Source organism: Orbicella faveolata, unplaced genomic scaffold, assembly GCF_042242905.1.
Source record: "Orbicella faveolata isolate gen_17 unplaced genomic scaffold, um_ofav_v1 contig_26, whole genome shotgun sequence".
Taxonomy (NCBI): Eukaryota; Metazoa; Cnidaria; class Anthozoa; order Scleractinia; family Merulinidae; genus Orbicella; species Orbicella faveolata.
The window spans coordinates 17,040,037-17,066,896 of record NW_028301554.1 but is presented as its reverse complement, the minus strand read 5'-3'; the positions used below and the strand labels follow the sequence as shown (position 1 = coordinate 17,066,896).

Here is a 26,860-nt window from a genome sequence, read left to right as displayed (position 1 = left end):
CCACATGACTTGACCTATGTTAAGGTGAAATAGACACAGAGCTGATAATTTCGAAATGTTCTAACCTTATTTGATGTAAAAGGCAGGTCTAAAGCCGATTTGACGTGTTTCTAGTCGATCTCTCACCATTCGTTGCACGTAAAGCAGATGTTTGCTTTTGTTTACACAAGGTTAACGTCCGATGTACATCGCCTACTGTCGACCTATTATTGGTCGAATACTATGAATCTGTGACCATCGTTCTGCGCATATGAACACCACTGCATCTAGGTCTAAAACGGCTGAGTCATTTGTAGATAGTTGCTTGCTTTGCGCTGCGCGAAAATATTGTGTTTGATCGATTGCTGACCATTGCTGATAAGCGTGTCGGCGCAGCACAATCTCACAGCCGTTATTGTTCGTCACGCAATGCTGTCACGGCATATGCTGCACATTTTGATCTATTTTGTATAGAGTACTCTCAGGATAAGTGAAACAATTTAATCATTGTTCATCTGTTTTTTCATATATATAATAATATATGTGTATATTTATGTAATCATATTCTATAGTGTACGTGGCCTCGGTCCAAATCACGTTTGTTTTACGTTCTGATGTTTCAGACAACAGCTGATAAAGCTAGTACCTGTACTCACTAGAATTTTAAGAAAATCGCCATAAAAAAATTATAGATTAATGAAGCAAGAACTAGCTGAAATAAAAATAGGAAATCACAACGTGTCTAATTCGTGAGAAAAACAGACTAAATTTAATTAGTAATTACGTGAGTAAATAGCCCTGGCCATGCCATTTTATTTGGCGTATTTTGTTTGCTTAGTGGCGAGGCATTGGTATGTAACAGAAAATAGAGGAATGTTTCAATACAGACCAAAATTATCGTCAGTGAAATATTGTAAATAAAACACCTATTGACCGGTTACCTCCGCGGCCATCATTTGGTCATTCCGACAAGGGTTTCATTATTGTCTTTACCCCTATTAAGCAGCCACCCAAAATTTAAGAACTTTGTTTTGGAAAGGGCGATGGCAGATAAGAGTCTGAAATTGAAGGTGCATGACGAGTGATAATTCAAACGCACGTCTATCATGATTGTATTGAATTGACTCAATGTTCACCAAGAAATTTATAGCCCGATAGTGCAAAATTAAATATTCAAGGTACACCAACCTCTATTTAAGCGGCTAGCCCCATTAAGCGGTCGCCACCCATTTCCCCGAGGGTAGCCCACTGTATTACATGTAAACCAAAAATAATTGCATAGCGCGAAAAGACCTAGGTATGAGTTTAACGTTACAGTATTACACAGGGGCATGGTAGGTAGCGGTGGTCGAGTAAAAGATAACAACAGGGGCAATGGTAAATTATTCATTCTTTTCATTTCTTAATTTAATCTCTTCCTACTCAACACGATTGTGTGCTCCCAGTGATTCTGAGCCTTACGGAGCCTTACGTATTAGGATAGAAATTGCTCCACCCCTACCCCCTAAAATGGGATGACAGAACTGCGTGACGAACAAGGAACCGCTGCAAGCAAGGATTCAAGCCATCAAACCATGATGATCAAACGTAATATTTTGGTGTAGTGCAAAGCAAGCAACTATCTACGAATGACTTAGCCGTTTTTGACTTAGATGCAGTGGTGATCATATGTGTCGAACGAGGGTCACAGATTCATCGTATTCGACCGTTAAATAAGTTGACAGTTGGCGATGTACATCGGACGTTATGTAAACAAAAGCAAACTTCTGCTTTTTGTGCGACGAATGGTGAGAGAAACACGTCAAATCGGCTTTGGACCTGCCTTTTACAGCAAATGAGGTTAGAACATTTCGAAATTATCAGCTCTGTGTCTATTTCACCTTAACATAGGTCAAGTCATGTGGCGCATGCTAAAATATACGTCTAACTCGTAAATTGAAATTTGACTACGGATGGTCAAATATTTGCATTTTTGACGTACTTTGAAAAGCTCTCGCGTCGCTCACAATCATTTGCCCAAAGAAATTTTTACAGGAATCTGTAGACCATCCTTCTGCGATTCAACCACCAGAAGCTTGGTCCATTTGAAGGTTTCGCACATGGTGAAAATTAATTATATTCACGAAGTACTTTTAAGTGAATGAAATACATGTCTTCGAAATTTAATTATTGTGCACCCAAAAAGACAACGCCACATTCCCTAAAATCAACCCAGTACACATTTAAACATTGCACAAAAATATTTGAGTGTTTTAAAGACGGAAGAATGATGTGGTTTTGCATGCGAGGCTCTCAAACTTGTTTAATAAAATGGTGCGTCAAATGACGATTTTAACGGAATTTGGTAATTTGCATATTTCTTTGAAATAAAAGGATATTTTGCCAAAAAAACTATCCAGTAGTTTTTGTCATGCCCTAGCCTATCTACCATAAAAATATGAGCGAAATCGAATTTTCGACCCTTGCCGAGTTATTTTCCATTTTTATGGACAGGGACTCTTAAGTGTTGTACAGAATGAATGTCAGTTACAAAACCTATCTATTAACCCCTTTGAAATTAGTCTATGAAGTCTTGGTTGTTTTAATGTCTTAAAGTAGCATTATACCTATTTCGGGTTTTGTTTAAGTGAAGTCTCTTTTGACAAATATGGGCCACTGTACAGTTAGTGAAATGAGGGTGCAAGGAAATCGCTGCTGAAATGCAATGTATGTTATGAAGCTCTCAGAACCACAAAGACGCACCATTTGAGGATGTAGCTGTCTGTCACTTTCGATACAATATAATCTCTAAGTCATATTTACAGATTCTCCTGAAATATTGCAAAATTATTTGTTTACAAATTATTTGGAAATTTACAATAGCTAAGAAAAATTTCAAAAAATGCACTTAATTTTCTTGAGGATACAGCCATCTCTTAACTTGGATACAATGATTTATTTAATGTGTAATTCATGTTTACAAAATAATAGACCAATTTCAATAATTAAAATTCAGCCTAAAACAATAGACCACAGTACGAGGCTCTGGGGAATAACTACAGATATTGTCCCCAGAGCCTTGTGCTGAGGTCTATTGTGTTAGGCGGAATTTTAATCTATCGAAATTGGTCTATTGTCTTGGAATACTGCAAAATTCTTAAAATTATTTGGGAATTATTAAAACAAAAATGATTAAGAAATTAAGAAATTATTTCCCTGAGGATGTAGCCTTCTCTGAAATAGGGTTCTATTAAATCTCTAATTTATCTTTACAGATTGTCTTAAAATATTGCAAAATTCTTAAAATTATTTGAAAATGTACTATCACAATTTAAACTTGTGGTTAATTATCCAGTCGTTGTTTTTTAATCCCGTTTGTAGTGTGTCTTTGTGTTTCATTCCTGATTTCATTGCTGTATTTGTATGGCACAAAATGTGCTTGGTTGCTCAGTCCATTTTGGGATATTTTTTTCCGTTGCTAACGTTTTCAATGTCAACGTCAAACAAGAATGTCACTGCTGGGTTGCGTGCGGTTTTATAGAATTGGCATTTTCGTGCATGCTGAAATTTTATCGCAGGGTTTGTTGTCGTTGTTTTTCTTTTATATTTTCAAGGAGTTGTAATAATATTACACTAGGTTACAGATTCTTACTTCGCAAATTCTAGGGGGTTTTCAATAGCCCGTGCTTTTATTTTAGGAGTTTACGATGTTACGAATTTTTACGCCTTGTGAATTGTCTAGATTTCTGTAACCAAATTTTTAATAGCGTGACACGCGTCACGCTTACGTTAAGGCGTTCTGTGACAGTTACGCAAAATTTGAATAGGGAAGGGTAAACGTACTTTTAAGTCGACTTCTTGAGCAACTAAGTACAGTTTGTAACTCGCAAATACTACAGTGAAAATGTGATAGAGGTATAATGAGAGTTTTATGCAGGCATTATTATTAGTGGTGGTATTCGTAAAAGCAGAACTTGGTTTGTGGTCCTGTTAATCAGTGCAACTAGCCTTGTAATGTTTTCGAAGGCGCTGTGACGAGTGCCTTGCGTCGTTTAGCATACCTTGTAACGGACAGAATTCATGCAAAACAGTTACTACAGCGGTTGGCAACCTGGAAGTTTGTTCTACTTTCGGTAACGGTTGAATCGACTTGTTTTGCAAATGTTTTGTCCGTTGCGCGTTGTGTTACACGACTTTATAATGTAACTCGTCACGCCGTTTTCGAGAAGATTGCAGGACAAGTTGCGCGACAGATTACACTGCGTATTAGGACTTAGTCATATACACAAGTGTTTACCTGGTTAATTATGATGGATTGCTGGTAAAAACGACAACGAAAACTGTCTCTTTGTCTCTTTATTTGCGTTGTCATTATGTTAAAAAAAATAAAAAAATTAAAAATCTAGCCGATCTAGTCCCTGCTTGTCGGGTTGTTTTCACTCTGCTCTGAGTGTTTCTACTGTTTCTCATTAATATTCCAACTTTAAAATCCTGGTTTGTTTATCTGATCCGCCATTTTTGATGGCGACACTTGACCACTTACAAGATATGGCCGTTTGCTCTCAAGTGGAGATGGTATAATGAGGGAGGTGAGAGTTTGCTCCCCATGCCTCCTCGGTTTCACTCAACTGCGTCATAATACCACACTATTTGAATTGGAATTTTTATTAGCTTTGAGAGCCGTAAGTACTGCGCGGAAAGATTAATGCCAAAATAATAAAACTTAAGATGCGTGTTCCAGACATTGTATCTATAAATTTTCCGTTGGAAGGACAAGGAAAACGGAAACGCTAAAGTATAAGTCATGTTTAGTAATTTCCATGGATGCCAAGAAAAGAACTGAAGGCAAAAAATCATTGATCTGACTTGCCGACCAAACCTCCTGCCGACTGTCCCCCCACAAACTTCACCAAAAGAACACAAGTCACTTGAAACTCTACCGTCCAAGCTGATACAAGTTTAGGAATTTCCGCTATGTTTATATAAAATCCAAGCTAAAGCGATGAAAGATTAGTAATTTGTTCTCAGGCTTAAGGGTACTTCTTAAGTAAATAAATACCAGTGTGACAGCAAACGGGCGATTGTTGTCCGTTTGCATCACCTAGAATTACGTTAAGTTCGTTTTGGTTTTTTAATTTTAGTTATTTAGGATCGTAGGAGGTTTATTTGTGTTCAAAATCGAAATATTTTTCGAAAGAATTGTAGTTTTAATGCATGATTTGCGCGCAACCTTCATAGAAAATCTTATTAAATATTCACAGTTTAAATAGTCTTAAAAATGCAAACACGGTGGAATTTTGAAATTTATTTGTGCTTTTGTTATTGTTAATCTTGGCTTTGAATAAAGTTAAACACCGAAAAATCCTCGAAAACCTAGGGCAGTTAGTCGGGAGAGTCGACGTAAACCGAGCGGCAAAATCGACCCGACGAAAGGTTTTACCGCTCGGTTTACTTCGTCTCGTCACGATTAACTGCCGCAGCATTCCCGAGGATAACAACGAAGTTAAGAAAGTATTAGGAAAAAAAACTGATGAGAAACGTTTCCTACGTTTAGTTTGTTTAGAACAAAAATACAGTCTTCGCGGTTTGGAAATCAAAATGAAAAATTGGCCTAAGGGGAAAAAAAACCAAATTTAATATCTACTTCAAGATCACGAACAAGACAAGATAAACAATCGCCTTACAAAATTCACATGAAACTATGAATATGTTTAATTACAAACAAAATGTTTTCCTGGTGAGTTAAACGTTTTGGAAGTTAAAATGAACAATTGACCTACGTTTTGAAATTTGATCACGGAAAACGTAAATCTATGTTTCGTAGCTAAGATTAACATTCATAGACGTTATTTTTATCATCACGCAACTCTCCGGGAAGAAGTGTTGCGTGACAACTCAAGTAACGCCAGCGAAGGAGCCTGCTTTTGATTTCCTTTAGGTTAACTACTTCCTGGAGCTAATCGAAAAAAAAAAGAGAAAGTTGTTATTTCAAATAATAGGCCATATTCGTATTCTCGGTATTGGACTGGAACTAGCTTGCAAGTGAGGCTAATGCGGGGAGTCTTTTCAGATGCAAATGATATTATTCTATGTTTAATGATATCCCCCCGCATGAGCCTCTATTGCAAGCCAGTTCCAGTCCAATATCGAGAATACGAATATGGCCTATTGTAATTTATATTTTAAGCAGTTAATGCTCTTAATCTTTCTTTGAACTTTTAACTGATGGTGTTCATAAATTCTGTTCTTAAGATAATTGTGACTAATTAACAATTGGACCCGTAGCCCGCAAGGGCGAAAGGTCTAATTGTTTTAGTATCACCCAACTACTCGGACAGAGAAGGCAATAATAATAATTTATTTGGGAATAAAACGAAAGAAAGCGTCACGCTCGACTGCGCCAATTTCGCTACTCGAGGACTAATAGTCCTCTAGTAGCGTAGCCAATTAAAATGCAGGATTTGCATTAGTCCACTAGTTTGGTGATACTAATTTATTTTTATTCGATACCTAATTTGTTTTATTTTTAGAAAAACGAAAGGAAACTTATTTTGTTAATTAAGAAAAGCCCTAAACGAGAATCAGCTCATTCAGAAGAATCCCAGATGACTATCAGTTCAATCTAGTGTCGCTTGCGAAATTCCAGTCAAGCCAGATCAGAGACCTTCATTGTTCTAAACTAACCCTAACATCCTGGAAATGTACTACCCATGACCTGCACTAAAGTACTACTGTTTTACGTCTTCAACAATAGAACATTTCCAGACACAACGATTGAAAACAAACATCTTTGAAGCCAATTGGAATAAAGGTGTGGTATTCTGACGTAGTCAAGTAAAGCCGAAAAGACATGAAAAGCAAACTCTCACCTTCCCTCATGATGCCTTCTCCACTTGAGAACAAACAGCCACATCATCACAGTGTCCAAGTGCCTCCATCAAAAATGAGCGGAACAGACAAACTCACCAGGATTTGTCAGTTGGAATATTGCAGAGGAACGTCAGAAACACCGCCTTCAGAATAAGAGCTTCTACAACCCTGCAGGGACATCGATCGGCTAGATTTAAATCTGACCATTTGTGTTGTGTGCGGGTGTATGGGCCATCTCAGTTCCTGAAAATAATCTAAAATATACTAAGCGGTGGAAAATATCAAATCCAGAAAAAAATAAAATTAACAAGCTCATTAGCACAGTAAAAAAACCTATTCACTTGAGTAGGAATAAAACTTATACCTAACTAGTTCTGCTATTGAAATGATACTTAACCAGTATTAATAGTTAGATGTACATGTACTTAATGGAACCTTAAGATTTTTTTTTGGATTAAAAATCACGATTCCCCAAGTGCTTTTGAAACTGCTGAAAACTACTACATCAAACCCTAACAAAAATAACCACAAGGGTTAATTTTCCTTCTAAGATACAAGATTATACTATGACGCCAATATTATAGCTGGCAAGGAACACCCACTAAGTCTGAAGGGTCTGTTCTACACCCCTGTTCTTCTGACTATCCAACCTGTGACCCTTCTTGAACACCTTAGTGTCCATGCTAATGTGAAGAACGTACGACACCACAATTTGTGTTTTCTTAGCTGAGTTAGAAATTATTTACTACTGTGCTAATGAGCTTGCTGTGGCACCTTTAAACAAAGGAAGCAAAGAAATTATGTTAGAAAAACTAAGCTCAGAATTTGTCATTTAAAACTGATCGTGTAAGAAATAATTTTGTATGACAATAAATAAATTGAATAAAACTGTGAACTCCTACCGGTTGATATTGCATTGGTAATTTCTTAAATTTACCTTGAATAAATTATTCAAGAAAAACTAAGGTCAGAAATTGTCAATTAAAAGTGATCATACAAGAAATAATAATGTTGTATGAAAAAAGTATTGCATTAATAATTTCTTAATCCAACAACTGAATTTACTTTGAATAAGTTATTTTGGAAAACTTAGCTCAGAATATGTCATTTCAAAGTGATCATGTAAGAAATAATTTTGCAGGACAATAAATCAATTGAATAAATTTGTGAAATCCTGCAGATTTGTATTGCGTTTAATTTACTTATTTCTTGATCAGCCAACTGAATTCAATTGGAATAGTTATTTAAAACTGCCACAACAGGGTAGTTTTGGGAGGCCTCCTTTGTTTAAAGGTGTTTAAAACATTACTGGAGTTTCAAGCACCATCATGCTCGAGCTAACTTATCAAAAAGTAACAAAAAACAAAAATGTCGCACAACCAAAGAAAACATGATCAGTGTGACTGAATTGACCAACGAATGACAGTACAAAAATAAGAAACACATACCTAGAGCATGATGAACATTGAAACTACAAAATTAATGAACATTAAAGAAAACAGTTTCTTGAGTACAAGTTTCCTACTGAGCAGCTACTTTCCCAAAACAAGTGAATTTGGAAACCAAAAAGTTTAAGTTTGGAAAATGAAAACAGGAAAAATTCTGGTCAAGCAAATCAAATAACCTGGCATTCTGGCAATTGTATTTTGAGCCCCAAAAATATATATATTTTTCAAATCAGACAGTGCAATTTCCATCCCACAAGGTTTACTATTTCAGTGTTGGCAAAAATTATGAGAAGGAGTCCTGAATTTAGTAAAGAGTGGTACCAGTGAATAAAAAAAATTTTTCTGAAAATCAGTATGAATGGTAATGCTGTTGCTTTTTTTTTATTATTATTATTCATAAAATCAGAAAATTGAAGTAAAATTTAATTTGTGTTAAGTCTAAAGTCACCCAAGAGACCCAAGGATAGCAAAGGAGGTGAACATTAAAGGCAAAAACGAAATTCACCATGAAGCTGCTCAATAGGAATCTTGTGAGAAGGAGGGGCTAGGTTTTCATGCGCAAATAAGTGGCTTCTGTAAAATCAGATTTACTGCAATGATTGTATGCTGCTGTGTGATTTAACTTCCTTAAGCTTCATAGTACAATAAAATGCTTATATGTACGCCAAAAAAATTGAAGATGTAAAATCAATTTTTCTTCTGGAACTGAAATAAATTGTTGTTAAAAATCTTTAGGAATATTTTGTGTTTTGCATTTAGGAGCATCCAATGGCCTTAAAAGAGTTTCAAAATGACAATTTTCAAAGTGCACCCCAAAATGTCTCTACATGTGGAAAAAATATATAAATAAAATAAGTTTTGACCTGTTTTTCCAATTGATATATGCTCTAGTTGTTTTTATCTGTATGGATTTTTGCAATCAACTTGTCTGTTTCTGAATTGGACAAAAATAATTGGGCAAAGTTTACTTTTTTAAGGCAATTTTGAACTAAACGTCTCTTTTTTGTTTATGTCTGTATGCATGAAAATAAGAATAAAATCAACCTTGATATTTATAATTGATCAGAAATCGATTTTACCGTAATCCAGTCTTAATTAATTTGTAGTCAGTAATGATTACTATGGGCAAAATTGTCCCTCTCTGATATTGTGAAAGAAATAATTTTAGTTTCAGAGTAGATATAATTCATGGAAAATGTGACAATAAAGTCTTAGAATGCCCATAGCTCTAGACAATTTGCAAGCAAGCCACTTATTTGCAAATGAATGGCACACACAACACATCAATGGTCAGTTCAATACTCTGTTTATGTGGGTACTACATAGTTACATGTGCATCAAAGCCGTATTGGAAGTGTTTTGCAATATTAATGAAATTTGTGTCTGTTAAAGATCTTGCAGCTAGATAAATTTAAAGGTCAGAAATTACTATTTTAGTTAGCTGCAGAGCCTATGCTTTTTGTCTATTTATTGAGTGATTGATTGATTGACTGCTTGCTTGAATGAACTGATTGAATAAATGTTTTGATTGATTGATTGATTGATTGATTAAATAATTGATTGAATGGTTGAATAATTGAATAATTGATTGATTGATTGATTGATTGTTTGAATAACTGATTGATTGAATAATTGATTGATTGAATGACTGATTGATTGAATGACTGATTGATTGAATGACTGATTGATTGAATGACTGATTGATTGATCAAATAATTGAATAACTGATTGAGTGACTGATTGAGTGATTGATTCAATAATTGATTGACTGGTTGAATAATTGAATAATTGATTGATTGATCGAATGACTAATGATTGATTGATTGATTGACTGAATAATTGATTGATTGATTGATTGATGGAATAATTGAATAATGGATTGAGTGATTGAATAATTGATTGGTTGATTGATTGAATAATTGAATGAATGAATGAATGAATCATTGATTGATTGATTGATTGATTGATTGATTGATTGATTGGATGTGGAAAATTCTCTTTTACCTACGTTAAAAAATGATGTTTAAAAAATAGCAAATAAAAAAGCTTCTTTTCCAATTTCGTTCTCAACTAAAATAACGGCCCCAAAGGAGACTATGAAACCTGTAGTATTTAGTGCACATGTAGCTAGGAAATAAACAGCGAGTATTGATATAACACTGCAAACAAATGTTTACCATGATTGCCTCAATTGGCCCAAGCAATGTGGAGGACTGGTAAACACTGGTTAACAATGATTTTTTGATGTTGGTTTTTCAAGAATGAGGGAAACCGGAGTACCCGGAGAAAAACCCTTGGGACAAGGTGAGAACCAACAAAAAAACTCACATATGGCACATTAGTGAGAGGCGAGCCAAGCTCTCCCACTGTGCCATCTCTCTGCTACCCATAACATCTCATATACCTTAACATATCTATAATTCAACTTATGAAAGTTCTTCATCCAAGGCTTGCTTTCCATCCACTGTCCTTGATCTGCAGCCCTCAGTCTTCCCTGCTTCTTGGTCCTCTGTCCTGGATCCTGGGTCCTATATCCTGGGTCCATGGTCCTTGATCCTCTACTCTATGTCTCTAGCAACTTGCCTGCAAACCAAGATTTAACTAGTAAGTATTTTGTTCATAACTTCTGCCAGCCTTACATAAAAACAATTCTGAAAATAGTTTTGTAATAAAATTTTCATAATTTTAAGAAATATACTTGCTGTGGGAATTTTACAACCTTATAAAGGATCACCCTAAAATTTTACCCCCCCCCCCCCCCCACCCTCAAGGAAAATCCTCAAGCAATCGACTGATCACATGTTTTTGCAACAGAATGTTGGAACACACAATGATGTTCCTTGTCAGGATAAAAAGTTCTGAACCAGAATAATGTTCATCATTATATGGCCAGCTCCATGAGTGGGCAAGATGGAGCTATCTTGCCCGCTCAGGACTACACGCTGTTTCCCACAAGAAGAATTTCCCCAAAAGCCATATAATAAATCATTTATTGACCAAGCTTGTTCGGTCAAGATGGCTTGATATTGGCCTCGTTCCTTTTTTGCGAGTTTATGGACCTCGACTCTGTCTTGGACCATAAACACACAAAAACGAATTTGGCCAATACCCAGCCATCTTGACCTCACACTTGGTCAATAACCCATACATATCCAAATTTCTGTATTCAACACTCAACAAAACCTATTTCTCAGAATGACATACAGTATGAAACAGCAAAGCACTGTGAATAAGTGTTAGTTTTAATGAAGACTACTAACCAAGCTGGTGTAGAGTGGGAGCTTAATCCTCCATTTGGTCCAGTCTAAATTGCTTGGTCTGTTGCTGGTGTGGAAATAGATCCTTAAAGATAAAAACATATTTTATTAAGTTTTATTTCACAACTTAATTAGCCACAGTTATTACTGCCAGTCACAAGGCTGCTACAGTACTTTTGGTTGAGCTGTTACTTTTGGGGGGACCATTACTTTCAGGATTCAACAGGAAAGTAAAAAATTAACATTACTTTCAGGGAGATGTCATTTTGGGGGTGGGGGATGGGGGTGGGGGTGGGGGTGGGGGTGGGGGTCATTACTTTGATTGTACAGTGTATATGTAATTTAATGAGGAGGAGCAAGAGGCATTTGTTGAAGTTCGTAAACGTGTTGGTATTTTTTTGGTTGGTGTGGGTAGCATTTCAAGCATCCTTCAGTGGAGTGGGGGCAGAGAGAATTTTTTTAGCTGGGTTGCCAGTCTTAGCAATGGTCAGCAGTCTTCTCTGCTACTTAGGTTTGCATCACATCACCCACTTATTAACGCTTGTGTGTGCCCTCGTGCATGGTGTTGTACCAGTTGGGTGTTTGCTTGTTGCAATGAATGTTGTTAATCATAATTGCTACACATGTACATTATGTATGGGTGCAAGTGTCTGTGTGACCAACTTCTGTGAGTCACCAACAGCGCCTTAAGGAACTGTTCAAACAAGAAATTAATTCAGAACACTTACCATGCCTTTTTTGTTAAACAATTTTGCATGTCAACTGCATTTCATCTGGCTTGACCAGTGTGTGCCTCATTTGATCACATCAGCCTGTCCTTAGTCTTGTCTTACACCTTCTTTTTGTTTAATTTGTTAATGTCCTGGTCTGTTCCCTTTCAGCTCCTTAAAGATAATAAAGTGAGGTCATTAACTCTAGAATACATGACATGTAACTCACCTGACATATGGCTAAACAATAGCAGATCTCGCAAACAACCCCCCAACCCCATCCCTGCCCCATCAGCCACTGGAGCACTGGGATCCTCTGTAAGTACCATTTATGAGCAGCTCTGGATGGTCAATAGTAAGCGTAACACTAGAGGCAAGGAATAATAAAATCTGGGACTGACCAAAATGCTCACATGCACATGGGTTTTAAATCTGGGACCAGGACTTGAATGATTTTAGGAGACTTGAGAGACTTGCTTGTGGAAAAAGCTGAGCCTGAGAGATAATCCTGTGTTTTTGCCACTGTAACTAGAAATTGGATTGCTTCCCCTAATAATAATTGACAATTATTGGACAAGGTTGAGCAAAATATTGTGGTTTGTCAGTGGTGAGAGAATCACTATTTATTATTCATCTACGAGACACTGACAAATCACAGTATTTTGCAAAAACCCAGTTCAATAATTGTTTTATGATTCGATCACCAATTTGTTTTCATAGTAAAATCACTTTCTGACAGCTTGGGGAAGCAGTCTGCCATTTTTCACACTAAGCATGGTTACAATTATGCATGAGCAGAATGTTATAGTGTTATTATTTGCAGCAACCCAGGTTTTTACTTGCTATTGCGTATGAGCAGACCATTATTTGTAGGCAGTTATGCGCAGGTCATGTGGTGGGCTTTTGACCAATAAAAAGGAAGGAAAAAATGCATCGAATGATAATATAATCATAATATAATCATATATCCAAACCAATAGCAGACACAGATAAATGCTTATTATAATATTCAACCTTTCTACGACCTTGCCTACTACAATGAGTTCTTACTAGCTACGGTACAAACAAAAATACTAATCAGAGAGTCCAAGACACTGCAGCAGACTCCAAGATTCAAAGAAATACACAATAAGAAACAGTTATAGCTTCTGAGATTTTGTGCTCAGATCAGAAAAGAGACTTCTATTTCTAGCCGGCTTGGAAATGCAATTCCCACGTTTTCTAGGAAAAATGTTTAGTATTTAGTGACTTATTTATGTTGTGTAAAAAGAAACCTTTGGGATAATTGATAGTGACATGTAGTTTATAGGACAGACGGGAGATTGTCAAACCAGCTGATTTAATGAACAAAGATGGTGAATTTTAAGCTCCGTAATGAAATGTGAAGAGTGGACTAATCAATATGACACGAGCGTGGGACAAAGAAAAAAATCTGAGTCCTCGACAGGAATCAAACTCATGACCATCCTCCCAAACACCAGGTGGGCACTCTATCCACTGAGCTACGAGAACTCATGGGGAGCAAAGTCATTTAACTGAAGTCATATGTGACAGGTGTCCTGCATACTGCTAGGATCAGCACTGTCAAAGTCATCGTGAGTGTGATAAATGAATAAAGATGGTGAATTTTAAGCATTTCACTACTGAGTGTTCAGGAGGTCATGGGTTCCATTCTCGTAGGGGACTCAGATTTTTTCTTTGTCCCATGCTCATGTCAATTTGATTAGTTCACTTTTCACAGCTAATTTAACTATTTAAGACGCTTTTCACTAATAAATACAGTTGAACCCTGTTAATTCAAACTCGGTTATTTCAATTCCCTGTTATTTCGAATTCAAAAGCATTTCTCTTGAATTTGCTCAGATTCAGTCATTTACTATCAGCTATTTTGAACTCCTGCTATTTCCAACTATTTTCTGTTTCCCTTGAGGGTTCAAAGTGGCAAGGTTCAGCTGTCTATAAATATAATTTATTATTGTATGTGGGTATGTGGTCGCTACACCCCTGGTCGCCTTATGAACACAAGTGTAATTGGAATGAAAGACCAAACATATGAAAACCTTTGCAATCAGGGTGCAATCAGATACTGGTCAATTCCATTGACGTTTTTTAAAATCTTGGTGCACATGCATCCTGACATGTTTACATCTTTTAATCCTGGGTTAGTATTACCGTAAATCCTTGAATTAGTGCCAGGGGCGCTTATTTCAAATTTAGGAGAAGATGGGGGGGCACTTATTCGAGAGGAGCGCTTATTTGAGGGGGGGGCGCTTATTTAATTTTTCCCAAATTGTGGCCTGACATGATCATTTTTTTTAATACATCATCTGCATGTAAACAACAACATAAGCTGTTTATTGACATAAAAAGCTGATCCTAAAGTTTAAATCACGGCACTGTTAGTACTTAACATGTTCAACGTGTTCACTTAATGTGTTCACAAACTGAAACAATGTTCAAATCTAAGCTCTACATGACAAAAACTATACATCATTTTTATCTCATTACTCACCCACAAAATGGAGGGGAGGGGAGGGGGGTGCTTATTCGAGGGGGGGTGTTTATTTTAAATTTCGGCCAATAGGAGGGTCGCTTATTGGAAGGGGGTGCTTATTCAAGGGGGGCGCTAATTCAAGGATTTTCGGTAACCGGCTTCCGCACAACCTGACCCTGATTACAGCAAGTTAACCTAGCATGAGCATGTGATCCAATCGAAAAGCAGCACTTGATCAGCATTCAACTTCAAAAAAAAATGTGACCGTGATGAGCTCTTAACTTGAGCCTGTGCTATGGTCACATGATACTGGTCAGCAGATACCTTGTTTTGACAGGTGTCAATTGACCATAACATGGATGTCCAATATCAGACATGTACACTATAAACCAAGGCTGCATGTCTCTGTCAACCTATTAGCTGGAGTATGGCCGCCATCTTGCGCAACTCTGCTGCCACTGCCGCCATCGTGCATATGCGGCCACGAGCAATACTGCTAGCCATGATAACCATGAGAAAAACAATTCATGGGTTTCCTTTTCTTTCCTATATGAGTATGGGGCTGCACTTGGCGGCCCTGTGGACCACTAGAGGTCCACTATTATTTGTTACACATACATGTACATGTACATGTCCTTGATGGCGAAGGGTGACTGCTTATGGTTAGTTGATAGTTATGCACTTAAGTGTTCTATGAATTTATCATTACCACATTGCTACGCAATTAATTAATAGTTAACATACCCGCAGTATAGTGCCACATGTTCATTTTGCTATCCCTTTCTGTATTGCCATTAGTCCGTTGCTATCTTGCTTTAATCTTAGTATGGTCATTGGTGTTCATCATCTCTATACCTGTAGCTCTAACTTTCCTGAACAACTCTCCACCTTATCTGATTCCTCCAACCTTGGCCTGTAGTTGGCGTAGTTCCCTTTTTCGGTCAAACAGGTTGGTTCCCTCTTCACAAAATCATTGTTCACGTCTCTTCAGATCAACCAAGTTAATTCTGTACTTGCTGTATTTAGTGTCTCTGACTCCGTTTAGATTGCGCCTCAATACTCTGGCCTGGTTTTACCTGAATGTCTTTCCCGCTGAATGTCCTTCCACTGTGAAGCACCAGTCTTCAAGGGTTCGGTCATTTGTCAACAAGAAGCTAACATTCTTTCATCGAATAGCCCCGAGAAAAAGCCTGTAATATTAGTGCATTATGCTCAAAGTTCCACACGTCTTCCGCCATCTTTGTTTCTATCTCTTGACCCCAAGCTCACTCGGTCACAATGTTCCTGGAAAACGGCGCCATTCCGGTGTTCCCTGGAATTGGCCCAGATCTACGAAGTGAACCTAAAGATACCAAAGTGCCTACCAATGGATGTTGAGCGCGCCGAGCAGACGTTAATGTCTTGTTTACCCAATGAAAGCCATCACAATAATCTCTGAGCTTGCATCGAGATGCTTGTCCGGGCGTAAAGGAGCGTTTGATTAATCAGTCTAAAACAGATCCTAAGGAATAAAAACCCAGATGATCTGGAATACTTGTCTGAGTATGTCGTTGGCAGTGGGAGCCACGTACAGTATTATCATGCTCGGCAATTGAAGTTATTGTGTAGAAAATATCGCACAATTACACAGCCGAGGGCAAAAAAACCCTAAGTATAAAGTATAATTATTTTTCCAATCAATAACCTGAATAACGTTCGATAAACTGATGATGATTCAACTAGGGAAGGTATAGCTTATTCCAGGAGGCGTCATGACGGCGCCCTGATAAAACAAACACCGCAAAATTTTCATCAAGTAACAAGAAGGTACTAACAGGAACTTTCCTTCAAATTGAAATTACTAAAATTGACAACTTTGCATCATTTTTAACAGGAACGCATAAAAAGAACGTTTAATCATATTGAAATTAAAAGCTCGACTAGAGCAGTTAAATATTTATAAAGCAGACTAACGTAGCAGTGCATCATGAACAGTAAAAATAGTTTAAGGTATCTTACATCACGGCCCACCCACGTGCCAGCAACATAAATTTGAACTAGAACGAAGAATTTCAAAACGATTTATAAGAACTCAGTGTTTTTACGAATTACACCCACAGCCTCAGAGGAATACAGCCCTGTTCTCATAGAATAATAATAATAATAATAATAATAATAATAATGATAATAATAATAATAATAATAATAATAATAATAAAACACCGGGAGAAGATACTTACAGTAGAAGTCATTTGCGTCCCCTCATGGGATGAGAGATTCTCGCCCATATCAACTTTCTTTTCTCTCGTAAGTTCTCGCGCGTTTAGAGATGCGGCACACTCGAGTTTTAGGTGCAGGGCTCCCAACCAATGCTTACATAACTTTTTAAAGATGCTACTTTTAGCCCTCCCCCAAATCTACACACGTGTATTTCACTTGTGGAAAACTATCGATTTGAATAGTGTTTGTTTTGGACATTCTCGCCGATATCAACTTTCTTTTCTCTCGTAAGTTCTCGCGCGTTTAGAGATGCGCCACACTCGCGTTTTAGGTACGGGGATCCCAACCAATGTTTACTTAAATTTTTAAAGATACTACTTCCAACCCTTCCCCAAATCTGCACACGTGTATTTCACCTGTGGAGGTATATCGATTTAGACAATGCTCAAAATCGCCGAGAGTGGGCTACGCGCAGCGTTATTTTGACCAACTTTGGGTCGATTTCCAGGAACTTGGGCGATATTTCCGAGTCCCAGCGACTCTAAACTAATTCAAGAAGACTTTGGTTTTCAGTGAAATGGACAGAGGAAAAATTTTTGAACGCTTGGTTATTAGCAGTCTGGCCAAAATATAGCTACTTAGTGACTAGAAAGTCGCCGAGACTGGGTTACGCGCAGCGTGATTTTGACGGAAATATTGCCAAGCTCCTGGAAATCCACCCAAAGTTGATCAAAATTACGCTGCGCGTAGCCCGGTCTCGGCGACTTTCTAGTCACTAAGTGGCCATATTTCGGCAAGACTGCTCATAACCAAGCGTTCAAAAATTTTTCCTCTGTCCCTTTTACTGAAAATCAAAGTCTTCTCGAATTATTTTAGAGTCCTTGGGACTCGGCAATATTGCCCAACTTCCTGGAAATCGACCTTAAGTTGGTCGAAATCACGCTGCGCGTAGCCCGGTCTGGGCGACGTTCTAGTCACTAAGTGCCTATATTTCGGTCAGACTGCTCATAACCAAGCGTTCAAACATTTTTCCTCTGTCCATTTAACTGAAAACGAAAGTCTTCTCGAATTAGTTTATAGTCCCTGGGACTCGGAAATATCGCCCAAGTTCCTGGAAATCGACCCAAAGTTGGTCAAAATCACTCTGGGCATAGCCCGGTCTCGGCGACCTTCTAGTCGCTAAGTGAGTTAAAGAGGGACTATATTTCGGGCAGACTGTACATAACCAAGCATTCAAAACTTTTTCCTCTGTCCCTTTTACTGAAAACCAAAGTCTTCTCGAATTAGTTTAGAGTACCTGAAACTCGGAAATATCGCCCCAGTTAATAGAAATCGATCTAAAGGCGGTCAAAATCACGCTGCGCGTAGCCCGTTCTCTGCGACTTTCTAGTCACTAAGTGAATTAAAGAGGGTCGGACAATATTTCGGCCAGACTGCTCATAACCAAGCGTTCAAAAGTTTTTCCTTTCTCCGTTTCACTGAAAAGCAAAGTCTTCTCGAATTAGTTTAGAGTCCCTGGAACTCTTAAATATCGCCCAAAATCCTGGAAATCGACCCAAAGTTGGTCAAAATCACGCTGCGCGTAGCCCGGTCTCGGCGACTTTGAGCATTGTCTAAATCGATAGATTTCCACAAGTGAAATAGACCTGTGTAGATTTGGGGGAGGGCTAAAAGTAGTATCTTTAAAAAGTTAGGTAAGCACTGGTTGGGATCCGCGCACCTAAAACGCAAGTGTGGCGCATTTCTAAACGCGCGAAAACTTTCGAAAGAAAAGAGAATTGATATAGGCGAGAATCTCCAACTGTCTAAATCGACAGACTTCCACAAGTGAAATACACGTGTGTAGATTTGGGGAAGGGCTAAATCTAGCATTGTTAAAGACCCGTAAGCATACTTTGGGATCCCCACACCAGACACGCAAGTGTGGCGCATCTCTAAACGCGCGAGAACTTACGAGAGAAATTTGATATGGGCGAGAATCTCTTACCCAGACTCTGTCCAAATCAAAAGACTCCCACAAGTAAAAAATACACATGTGTAAATTTAAGAGAGGGCCAAAACTAGCATCTTTAAAAAGCCCAGTGAGCATAGTTTAAGATCCCGACAGCAAAAGTTCGAGTGTGCCGCATAGCTAAACGCGCGAGAAAAGAAAAGGGAAAAGTAAATTGCATGGTTAAAAATATCCACCCAAGCACTGTTTAAATCGATAGACTTCCACAAGTGAAATACACGTTAGAAAATTTGGAAGAAGGCTAAAACTAGCATCTTTAAAAAGAGAAATAAGCAAAGTTTAGGATCCCTGCACCTAAGACGCGAGTGTGGCGCATCTCTAAACGCGCGAAAACTTACGAAAGAAAAGAAAGTTGATAGGGGCGAGAATCTCTCACCCAAGCACTTTCCAAATGGATAGACTTCCACAAGTGAAATACACGTGCATAGATTTGGGGGGAGGCCTAAAGGTAGCATCTTTGAAAAGTTAGGTGATAAAGCATTGGTTCAGATCCCAGCACCTAAAACGCGAGTGTGGCGCTTCTCGAAACGCGCGAGAACTTACGAGAGAAGGGAAAGTTGATAGGGGCGAGAATCTCTCACCCAAGCACTGTCCAAATCGATAGACTTCGACAAGTAAAATAAACCTGGGAGATTTGGAAGAGGGCTAAAGCTAGCATCTTTAAAAAGTTAGGTAACCATTGGTTGGGATCCCGGCACGTAAAACTCGAGTGTGGCGCAGCTCTAAACGCGAGAGTACTTACGAGAGAAAAGAAAGCTGATATGGGCGAGAATGTCCAACCCAAATACTATGCAAATCGATAGTTTTACACAAGTGAAATACACGTGTGTAGATTTGGGGAAGGGTTAAAACTAGTATCTTTAAAAAGTTACGTAAGCATTGGTTGGGATGCCTGCACCTAAAACGCGAGTGTGGCGCATCTCGAAACGCGTGAGAACTTACAAGAGAAAAGAAAGTTGAAATGGGCGAAAATGTCCAATCTAAACACATTGCCAATCGATAGTTGTTTTACAAGTGAAATACACGTGTCTAGATTTGGGAGAGGGCTAAAAGTAGCATCTTTAAAAAGTTAGGTAAGCATTGGTTGGAATCCCGGCACCTGAAACGCGAGTGTGGCGCATCTCTAAACGTGCGAGAACTTTCGAGAGATAAGAAGTTCATGTGGGCGAGAATCTCTTAACCAAGCACTGTGCAAATCGACAGTTTTCCACAAATGAAATGCACGTGTGTAGATTTGGGGGAGGGCTAAAAGTAGCATCTTTAAAAAGTTAGGTAAGTATTGGTTTCGATCCCTGCACCACGCGAATGTGGCGCCTCTCGAAACGCGCGAAAACTTACGACACAAAAGAAAGTTGATATGGTCGAGAATCTCTTACCCAAGCATTGTGCAAATCGATAGTTTTCCACAAGTGAAATACATGTGTGTAGATTTAGGGGAGGGCTAAAAGTAGCATCTTTAAAAAGTTAGCTAAGCATTGGTTGCGATCCCGGCACCTGAAACGCGAGTGTGGCGCATCTCTAAACGCGCGAGAACTTACGAGAGAAAAGATTGTTGATGTGGTCGAGAATCTCTCACCCAAGCACTTCCAAATCGATAGACTTCCACAAGTGAAATACACGTGTGTAGATTTGAAGGAGGGCTAAAAGTAACAGATTTACAAAGTTATGTAAGCATTGGTTGGGAGCCCTGCACCTAAAACGCGAGTGCGGCGCATCTCGAAACGCACGAGAACTTACAAGAGAAAAGAAAGTTGATAGGGGCGAGAATCTCTTACCCAAGCACTGTTCAAATCGATAGACTTCCACAAGTAAATTAAAGGTTGCAGATTTGGAAGAAAGTTAAAAGTAGCATCTTTAAAAAGTTAGATAACCATTGGTTGGGATCCCGGCACCTAAAACGCGGGTGTGGCGCATCTCTATACGCGCGAGAACTTACGATCGAGAGAAAAGAAAGTTGGTATGGGCGAGAATGTCCAATCCAAACAATGTGCAAATCGATAGTGTTTTACAAGTGAAATACACGTGTGTAGATTTGGGGGAGGGCTAAAAGTAGCATCTTTAAAAAGTTAGGTAAGCATTAGTTGGGAGCCCTGCACCTAAAACACGAGTGTGGCGCATCTCGAAACGCACGAGAACTTACAAGAGAAAAGAAAGTTGATAGGGATGAGAATCTCTCACCCAAGCACTGTTCAAATCGATAGACTTCCACAAGTAAATTAAAGGTTGCAGATTTGGAAGAAAGTTAAAAGTAGCATCTTTAAATAGTTAGGTAACCAGTTGTTGGGATCCCAGCACCTAAAACGCGGGTATGGCGCATCTCTAAACGCGAGAGTACTTAAAAGAGAAAAGAAAGTTGATATGGGCGAGAATGTCCAACCCAAACACTGTGCAAATCAATAGTTTTTTACAAGTGAAATACGCGTGTGTAGATTTGGGGGAGGGCTAAAAGTAGCATCTTTAAAAGGTTAGAGAAGTATTGGTTGGGATCCCCGCCCCCGAAACGCGAGTGTGGCGCATTCGTAAACGCGCGAGAACTTACGAGAGAAAAGAAAGTTGATATGGGCGAGAATGTCTTACCGAAGCACTGTGCAAATCGATAGATTTCCACAAGTGAAATACACGTGTGTAAATTTAGGGGAAGGCTAAAAGTAGCATCTTTAAAAAGTTAGGTAAGCATTGGTTGGGATCCCAGCACCTAAAGCGCGAGTGTGGCGCATCTCTAAACGCGCGAGAACTTACGAGAGAAAAGAAAGTTGGTATGGGCGAGAATGTCAAGCCAAACACTGTGCAAATCGATAGTTTTTTACAAGTGAAATACACGTGTGTAGATTTGGGGGAAGGCTAAAAGTAGCATCTTTAAAAAGTTAGGTAAGCATTGGTTGGGATTCCAGCACCTAAAACGCGAGTGCGGCGCATCTCTAAACGCGCGAGAACTTACGAGAGAAAAGAAAGTTGATATGAGCGAGAATCTCTTACCCCACAACTGGAAGGCAAATGACTTCTACTATAAGTATCTCCTCCCGGTGTTTTTTTCTTTTAGTATTAATTCTATGAGAACAGGGCTGTATTCCTTTAAGGCTGTGGGTGTAATTCGTAAAAACACTGAGTTCTCATAAATCGTTTTGAAATTCTTCGTTCCAGTTCAAATTTATGTTGCTGGCACGTGGGTGGGCCGTGATGTAAGATACCTTAAAATATTTTTACTGTTCATGATGCACTGCTACGTTAATCTGCTTTATAAATATTTAACTGCTCTGGTCGAGTTTTTAATTTCAATATGATTAAACGTTCTTTTTATGCGTTCCTGTTAAAAATGATGCAAAGTTGTCAATTTTAGTAATTTCAATTTGAAGGAAAGTTCCTGTTAGTACCTTCTTGTTACTTGATGAAAATTTTGCGGTGTTTGTTTTATCAGGGCGCCGTCATGACGCCTCCTGGAATAAGCTATACCTTCCCTAGTTGAATCGTCATCAGTTTATCGTACGTTATTCAGGTTATTGATTGGAAAAATAATTATACTTTTGAACCTTAGTTCCTCTATTTTCAGGGGATGGGGGGTGGGCTCACTTCTTTCGGAGGTCGTTACTTACGGACTTTTACGATTCGTTGCGTGTACGAGCCATTGGCCAAGCCATTGGCCAAGCCATTGATAGCCGTGCATGGTCATCTAAAGCACTGACAATCTATTTTAGCTCCATGTACTGAGTTTCTCCTCAAGCTTTTTTTTTTTTGCCCTCGGCTGTGTAATTGTGCGATATTTTCTACACAATAACTTCAATTGCCGAGCATGATAATACTGTACGTGGCTCCCACTGCCAACGACATACTCAAACAAGTATTCCAGATCATCTGGGTTTTTATTCCTTAGGATCTGTTTTAGACTGATTAATCAAACGCTCCTTTACGCCCGGACAAGCATCTCGATGCAAGCTCAGAGATTATTGTGATGGCTTTCATTGGGTAAACAAGACATTAATTTTACGTCTGCTCGGCGCGCTCAACATCCATTGGTAGGCACTTTGGTATCTTTAAGTTCACTTCGTAGATCTGAACTTGGTTCAGGGGGATCGGAGAAGCAGAGGGAGGTTCATGTTGTGTAACTCGTTCATCATTGCGGGATCACTTGATTTATCGGCATTCCCTGGCTTTGTCCTCTCACGTTTTTTTTCCTACCCAAGTCTTTTTTCACGTGTGTTTAGACGTGATCCAATATATAATGACTTTGCTTTGTTCCAGAATGCTGGCGTCGGTGGAGTCCACCATCATTTGAAAGCATCGGGAATGACTCGAACGCACTATTTACTTTTAAAGCACTATTAATATCGTGACTTCATTGTAAAGCTTGTCTCATATTCCATCGGCCCTTTCTGGTTTATTTTTTGTTTAATATCATCGGCATGTCACTGAAACAGATTATGACGCCTTCCAGGCCGCAAGACGAAGAACCCTAGAGAGAGTATGTAAGGAATGCTAGGAAAATTTCTTACCATTTCTCTGCGGTACTTACAGTAGAAGCCCCGTGCGTCTCGTCATGGTGCTATGAAAAAAATGCCAGACCTTGCATCAGTTATAGGGTTTTTTTTAAGTCCATTATTAATCTTTTCAAAACAGCAAAAAAAGTAAAAAATAACGTTAAATTCTCTACGATCCATACTTTTAACAGTCTTCGCCAATGGGATACAAAATAATAAAAGGGCCCTTGGTTTAAACGGAAAAAAACATTGTACAAAAAAATATGTAAATATTCACTGCAGCAAAAGATAATGACAAAAAGTCGGAGTCCCCCTGTGGGGGTAAGCACAATGCCGTTCAAAACCGAAGCTCCGAAATATAACCACTGGGCTACAAGGGGACTCAATGATTTGGGTAGCAAATTTAACGCTACCTATATGCACATGAAATGTAGTGTTTATTGAAAGGCTAATCTTGCATTGAGAAATGAGCTATGAAGAATTGACAGACCTTCCATCATTAATATAGTTTTCTTAAGTCTATGTCTTAATATTTCCAAACCAAAACTAAAATAACGTCTAAAAAACAAAAAACAAACAAACAAAGAAAAAAAAATTGGAGTCCCTCTGCGGGGGGCTGAACGCCATGCCCTTCCGAACGGAAGCTCGGAAATGTAACCACTGGGCTATAGGGGTCTCCTTGAGTTGGGTAGGAACTTTAACGCTACCTATATGCCCATGAAATGTTGTTTTGTTGACAGGCTAATCTTGCATTGGGAAATGCGCTATTAAATTATGACAGACCTTCCATCATTAATATAATATTTTCAAAACAAAACAAGAGTAAAGTTGAAAAAAAAAAACGAAGAAAAAAATTTGGAGTCCCTCTGCGGGGGGGCTTAACGCCATGCCCTTCCGAACCGAAACTCGGAAATGTAACCACTGGGCTACAGGGGCACTCCTTGAATTTGGTGGCAAATTGAACGCTACCCGAATGCACATGAAATGTAGTTCTTATCGACAGGTTAATCTTGCATTGGGAAATGTGCTATAAAAAATGACAGACCTTGCATTAGTTAAAGAGTTTTTTTAAGTCCATTATTTAATCTGTTCAAAACAAAACAAAAATAATGTTCAAGAGGGAAAAAAAGAAAAAAATTTGGAGTCCCTCTGCGGGGGGCTTAACGCCATGCCCTTCCGACCCGAAGCTCGGAAATGTAACCGCTGAGCTACAGGGCGACTCCTTGAAATGGGTAGAAAATTTAACGCTACATATATGCGCGTGAAATGTAGTTTTTATTGAGAGGCTGATGTTGCATTTTGAAATGTGCTATGAAAAAATGACAGACCTTGCATCAGTTAAAGAATTTTTTAAGTCCATTATTTAATCTTTTCATAACAAAAGAAAAATAACGTTCAAGAAAAAAAAAAAAGAAAGAAAAACAACTTGGAGTCTCTCTGCGGGGGTTTTTAACGCCATGCCCTTCCGAACCGAAGCTCGGAAATGTAACCACTGGGCTACAAGGGGACTCCTTGAATTGGGTAGCATATTTGACGCTACCTGTATTATTGTATGCACATGAAATGTAGTGTTTATTAACAGGCTAATCTTGCATTGGGAAATGTGCTAGGAAAAAATGACAGATCTTGCATGAGCTATAGAGTGTTTTTAAGTCCATTATTTTATCTTTTTAAAACAACGAAAAAAAAAGTAAAACTTAGCATAAAATTCTCTAAGATCCGTACTTTTAAAAAGTCTTTGTCTATAGGATAGAACCTGATAAAAGGTCGCAGGTATTGAAAAAAGGCATGGCTAAATGGGTATTTCACGGTCGGGCAGATCAAGTCCTTTCTTAAAAGGTCATTTCACTATTAACTTTGTTTAAACGGAAAAAAGATTGTACAAAAAGTATATATATATTCAGTGCAAGAAAAAAAAAATGAAAAAAAAGTCGCAGTCCCCCTGTGGGGGCTGAACGCAATTCCCTTCCGAAGCGAAGCTCGAAATTTTAACCACTGGGCTACAGGGGGACTATTTGTGACTATTGGTGTCCCATTTGCATCTTTAGAAAACCCTTTTTAAGTCGGTTGTTAAGTCATATGTTTACAAGCCTTGGTGTTCCATTTGCTGTGGTATCTCCATCCCTTCTAAGGACTTCGCATACTGGTTTCGTGCTAATAAAGAGGGCTTAAAAAGAATCAAGGCATGGCTAGATGGGCATTTTACGGTAACGTAGGGTGGATGCCCTTTCTTAAGAAACATTTTCAGATCAAACTTACTTCAAACGAGAGAAAAAAAGATTGTACAAAAAAATATATCTATTCAGTTTGACAGGAGAAAGAAAAAATAAAAGCGGAGTGCCCCGAATGGCGTCAGCAGGGCAGATGCCTAACCGATTGGGCTACCGGGGGACTCCTTGTCTAGATAAGAAAATTTAATAGCTGAAGACGTGAAACAACAATATAGGTATGACTGACAAACTAATTTTGCTTTTACAAATGTGCCATTGACAAAAATCTTGGTGTCTCAATAACTTATTACCACTCTAATGATATTCGTTCTTTTAACAATAGTAACTAGAAGTTTTAGGAAAAGTTTAATCAAGTGACAAAGCTTAGGCCAAAGTGTAGTTATGTGTTAATGCCCTAAAAGTTCAAACAGAAACTTTATGACAGTTCTTTAATATTTTTACATCTTTATAAAGGTTTTTCTCAAGTCAGTTGTTAAATAATATGTTTACAAAGATTGGTGTTTCATTTGCTTCGGGACTGTCCTTACTTTTTTTAAGTCTTCGCACATTGTTTAACCACTGGGTATTGCTAGACTCCTTCATTGGTGGTCTTTATTGGTTGCACTGAGTGATCTTGCCTTGTCGTTTTTGCGCGGGGAGTTGGGGTGGGAGGCGAGGATTATAACAAAGTTACAAAGAACGAGCAACAAATAACCGAATATTAAATGGAAAACTTGGAAAGTAATCACTAGTATATTTTCCGTCTACAATCCTCTGTGAGTGGTTACTTCACCACTTGCATGCACTGGTAACCACTTCATTACCTGTATCAGGCCAAACTTATAATACCTCTACACACCTTCTTCACCAGTGACCGCCATTGTTTCTTAACGTACGTATATGTAAAAGGCGGAAGTTAGTTTTACATGACGGTAACCGATAGAACAAAGTATGCATTGCGGGCTCTGTGCAGCTTGTTAAGTACAAATTTGAAGAGCCATGTATTCTTTGCAAGAATCAACTCGAACACTCAAAGTTTTCAATACAATGTAAAGTTCGTCGTTTTGAGATACCCGGTAACTGAAAAAAAAAGAGAAAAATACAGGAAAAGGTGCCCATTTCTTAATACGGTCCATTTACGAAAACATTAATTTTACTATGCAAACCTTGGAACTGCGAAACCACCGCGAAAAATCCAAACAAACATTCCCTTTTGTGACTTAACTTCTGA

At 38.4% G+C, this 26,860-nt stretch overlaps 1 long non-coding RNA gene across 1 annotated transcript; it reads right to left on the bottom strand.

Annotated features, from left to right (window-relative positions):
• Positions 1 to 4,299: 4,299 nt before the first annotated feature.
• LOC110056104 (uncharacterized) lies at positions 4,300 to 15,992 on the bottom strand. Its single transcript, XR_002297442.2, has 4 exons — positions 15,482 to 15,992; positions 12,262 to 12,417; positions 11,537 to 11,618; positions 4,300 to 10,859 (listed from the first exon to the last, which is right to left on the bottom strand). It is a non-coding gene; the product is annotated as an uncharacterized LOC110056104 (long non-coding RNA).
• Positions 15,993 to 26,860: the final 10,868 nt, after the last annotated feature.